Source organism: Penaeus chinensis, chromosome 33 (genome assembly GCF_019202785.1).
Source record: "Penaeus chinensis breed Huanghai No. 1 chromosome 33, ASM1920278v2, whole genome shotgun sequence".
Taxonomy (NCBI): Eukaryota; Metazoa; Arthropoda; class Malacostraca; order Decapoda; family Penaeidae; genus Penaeus; species Penaeus chinensis.
Window position 1 is genome coordinate 33,341,759 of NC_061851.1, and position 5,000 is coordinate 33,346,758.

General features: G+C 35.7%; 1 protein-coding gene across 1 annotated transcript in view; it reads right to left on the minus strand.

Annotated features, from left to right (window-relative positions):
- The window catches only part of LOC125043113, a 46,881-nt gene that overhangs the window by 26,681 nt on the left and 15,200 nt on the right, over positions 1-5,000 (minus strand). The gene's annotated exons all lie outside the window — the stretch shown is intronic.

Consider the following 5,000-nt stretch of genomic DNA (forward strand, 5'->3'; position numbering starts at 1 on the left):
CGACTCCTAAGGAGAGAAACCAAAATAAGAAAACAACTGGGAGATAAGAAGAAGCTCTGCCAAGCCGGTACCTTCAGACACGTCCCAATTCCAAATAAAAGCTGACTTTGTAGCATTTCCAAACCAGAATGTCTGACCTTCAGCTAACATGCCGACTTTCTGTCGCGTACTCTTTGTAATTAGCTCATTTTTTATTTCTTGATTTATCTTGGATTATATATCATACGTATCTTGGTATAATCTCTTTATATGAATGTTTTAGTTAAATCAAACTTACAATACTATATTATACTATATATATATATATATATATATATACATACATATATATATACACGTGTGTATATATGAACGCACGCGCACGCACACGCACACGCACACGCACACACACACACATCGTCAGTAAAATTTTGTCTACGGTATTACAGAGGTCTCGCAGAGATGCCTGTAGATTTACCATCATGCAAGGAACCAGCTCCAGCTTTTATCTCACTGAACATTTGCTGACCTTCGCCGTGCGCTACTTTGAGGTAGGATTATCTATAACATCTTTAGTTGCATCCACTAGGATACGTAGTGCATGGAACTTATCACATAATTTATTTGATCAAAATTCGACCGAGCTTATTCGCTTCATTTTTGTATCGATATAATATATTAGTTATCCATCATATCGAACTGACGATTGAATGTTTTTTTTAAAGGGAGGACTATGATATTCCTCACTGTTATTATATATTTTGATGCTTTTTAGATGCTGAGGCTGCACCGACGTTGCCTGTTTAGCCTTTTAGTTGTTCATTATATTACTTTTTGCTTGGTTATTTATATTTCATCTTTAGTAAGTTTCCCCTTTTAATTAGTTTTACCACAGTACATATTATTTGAATTTTAGAGACATAACGAAATACACCAACATGCTTTTATCATCCATGCTCAGAAATTGAATATTTCATTTTGGTGCAAAATGACTGGCCTCTTGGCCAAGAACTTTTCAAAAGTTTTCAGGTTAAGTTTCCAATCGTCAATAGCCACCATTGTTGTTATTGAATATGGCGTTGTGTGCATAGCGGCGGAAAATGTAATTATTATCTGACCGGGAAATTCAATAGCAAAAAATAATCGACATTTTTATCCTTTTTGAAAAGCGTAAATGGTTCATTAAACCAGCGTACGTTTTGCACGCTTTTGAAAATGATAATAATGGATGACCCCTTACATATACACCACTCTTTTATGATCATTTTTGATACTTCGCTTTCATTTCATTCGTGAACAGTATTTCAATTTATTTCAGTATTTATCTAATTTGTCAAGGTACATGTTAACCCTTGCCGTTGTTTACGTACAAATGGAGACGGCGATACAGTCAACGATTATATTTCGATATCTGTTGACTTTATCGCCTGTTTATGTGAAGTTTGAACAACGAAGTGAACCATGGGAGTTTTGATCACCACAAGACTAATTATAAAACTTATTTGGGCATAATCTTTAGTAATTTATGCTTAATGTGTCTATCAAATTCAATCGCGAGGAACTTTTCCGGTTCAGTGTAGAATACGCCTGACATACACCGGACTTACTGTAGTGGAATTAGAAACATGATGCCACTAGGCCATTATTTTCCCTCTCTCTCTCGTTTAGAATAAATACCCTCAAAATGTCGTCAGAAGCCAGAAAGTTCTTACCGCGAAGATATATACCTTTCAAGTACAATACCGAGGTGGGCAGTTTCCCGACGTTACTTCAAAACCAGCTACTCTAGGGGAACTAAACACCTCAGTTCATTGCGCAGAGTCGAGTGAATTTAGGTGATAAATGTAAGGGCAAGACGCTGCTAGGAGCTCCCTGGCTGCCTTTCTGATGGATTCCGGAACTCCACAAGAAGAAATAAAATTCGACTTGCCATGTTTATGTTGATACAGAAGTACAGTTCATCAGTATAAAGAAACCAGAGAACTGACAAACAGATAATAAATTAAATATGGCTTGAAGATTGCTTTTGTTTCAGCCTTTTAGTTTTCAAGTTACGAATGTAAGTTAATGTAACTTTATCCTTTAACCGAAGCCGTTAGGAAAATGTAAGGTTTTATGTAATTGTATGTTGTGATATGTGTATACAAAGGGATGAATACAATGAGGAGTCTACGTGAGCTCACCTGATTTCCCTTTTCCTTGAGTTACTCTTGACGTTATGATTATTAGTGTTATTTACAATATCGACGGTAATAAAAACATCCGAAAATCAAGGAAAACATAAACAAGTAAGGCTGTTAGGACTAGTAATTGACTGCTTGGTGATTAAGCCCTTGCTGAGTCATTTATGTGAATACAATTAATAAACTAAATTCACAGTGGGTATGAGATACCATCCCCGGCGGCATGAATTAATTATTTTTTTTTATTCACATCATGAAAGAAAACTGAGCCACAACCACACGACTGGAAAGTTGCAGTTCTTACAATGAACAGCGTTCACTTCTAAAAGAAAATACAATGTACCAACTCATTTTATTTGTGTTGAATGATCCACTTCTCATGTTTTTTACTTGCGAAGACTTTTTTATTTCTACGGATTCATTTTCAATAAAAAGATCCGGAATGTGCATGAGATAGGCTAGTTCAGCTTCCCGTTTTTGATGGTTAAACCTTTGCAATCTCAACTCTGAGCTTGATGGCTTGCAATCAGTGCCGTGGGTAAGCCTTGACACCTACCTGGAAAACAGTAACTGAGCTATCCTGGAATCCTTTTTCAAAATCCGCTTGGTCGACCTAAAAAGAACGCTAGATCTGGTTATAGCCAGATTGACGTTCAATTTCGCCAAAATGGCAACACTGCCTGGAATCAGTAATAGTCCTTGAGCAACTCCCAGGAAATCAGCAATTGAGCCTGGACACTCACCCGGAAGTAGGAGATAGTCGTATTTTTCTCGCTGATCCTCCATGATATATGACATACATCTCTGCAATTGTACAAAAGCTATCCCTTCCGCAATTCTACTTAAACATCACCTTCTCCCAAGTAAAACTACGGTCTCTAGCATACAATTCCCAGGTAATATTCCAGCAGTATGTACGTTATATAAGCATAATGACTGAACACTTACCACTCGAAAGACCACTTTTGTAACAATTTGTACTTAGTGTCATTTTGCTCGAATCTTCCTTCCCTGTCTGATGAGATGTAATTGGAACAAATACGTTATTTTACTTGTTTCTTGACATTTGTTTTTCTTTACGTGAAAATTTAATGTAGACTTTGTGAATTACCGATGAACCTTATGGAAATGTTTACAATGGTTTACAAATCAGTTTAACTGAAACATATGATACTTTAGAAAGTCAAATTTTATGCACTGGTTCACACCCATCCTCATTAAACACAGCTTATTTGTTATAGTCAATATCTAAAGACTAAAGGGCATAACAGACATGTAGTTGATATCAAATGATCACACCCTTGTACTATAGTCTAACCTTTTATATCTACAGGGAGCTTATCCAGGTTAATTCCACGTAGGTCGAGTAACGTTAACGAACACCAAAGGCCTTAATTCTCTAATTCACCTACGCCGTCACATATAATCCACCTTTTACATCATCCGATTATATCAGCCAACTGACAGAAGATTTAGTTCCCGACACACCAGATGCACAAGCAACATCGACGAGGAGGACGCAATGCAGGGAAAGATATAGATCATCCCTGCATCATCCTTGAATTATTTTATTTGATTTCACCTTTCTTTGATCTGAAAAATCTAGAATCTTGTTTTGCCAGCAACTTTTCTGTCTAACCTTTTGTAATTTACAAGGAATTGGAGTTATATGAATGGTCAGATATTTATCATATAGTGTATACTGAGAAAATACTAACAACATATCTGATTGTGACCATGTGGTTTATATTTAAAAAAAAACAAAAACTATTAATAAAGATGTTGTTGAGTGTATAGTTACAGAATAATGATGCACTTAATAATAATTGCAATTTAAGGTGAACCTGCTTATATATGGAAATCAACATGCAAAATTAGATTTGAAAATGCCACCCCTGCTAAAATCAAATGTCGACGCCTAAGATTACTTTTAAAATAACGTAGAGTCAAATAAAAAATTCACACATCTTCAAAAAATAGGAAACTATATCAACCTTTCTGTCATTATATTGTGTCTAGTTTCCTTAGTGTATAATGACCAGTGCTTTCAGTAAAAAAAAAAAAAAAAAAAAAAAAATATATATATATATATAATAATAATAATGATAATAAATAAATAAAAATATGAAAAAAAAAGAATTCATATTGGCTTTATAATGACCATTTCCACCTGCTTTAGTGCCTGTAGTGATTTGTCCGTGAATATAATCATAGCAAGCATCGCATATCTTTGCTAAGGGTCAAAAGTGTGATTTTCGCTTGGCACAATAACCGTTGGATCCTCCGTACAGAATGTGCACTGCAATCACCAGGCGCCAAACAGGGCCATGGGAAGTGCCGTGATACAGTGCCTCGTCACTTGGTTGATTAGATTCCCTAAATACCCCCTGGCTGCATAATTTGCCGCTTCCATTAACACGGAATCTGGGGAGGCAGCGTATATTCCGTTCCACTTCCAGCCTCTTAGTTGGAGCTTCTAAAAATGACAAGCAATTATTATGTAAAAAAGCTAACGTGTCCGGTTATTAGGCTACTTTTACGTACCTCAGATATGCATTACGAGATATTGCTACACATAATCGCATGTAGTACATATGTAGATCTATACAGGTACTTATTTGGGTCAGTTTTCAAGGCCTAATATTTCTTGGACATTTGTGTTCATTCTGGGAATTCGCAGGATAAATCAAGTTCGGGAATAGGCAGATATTTGACTGCAGGATGGTGGTGGTTTTATATATCTTTATGCATATTGCACATGCAGACAAAGTCATTATCTTAATAGTAAATATTACATCGTTATTTAGACATTTCCTTAAAAAAAACTTATATTTTGAG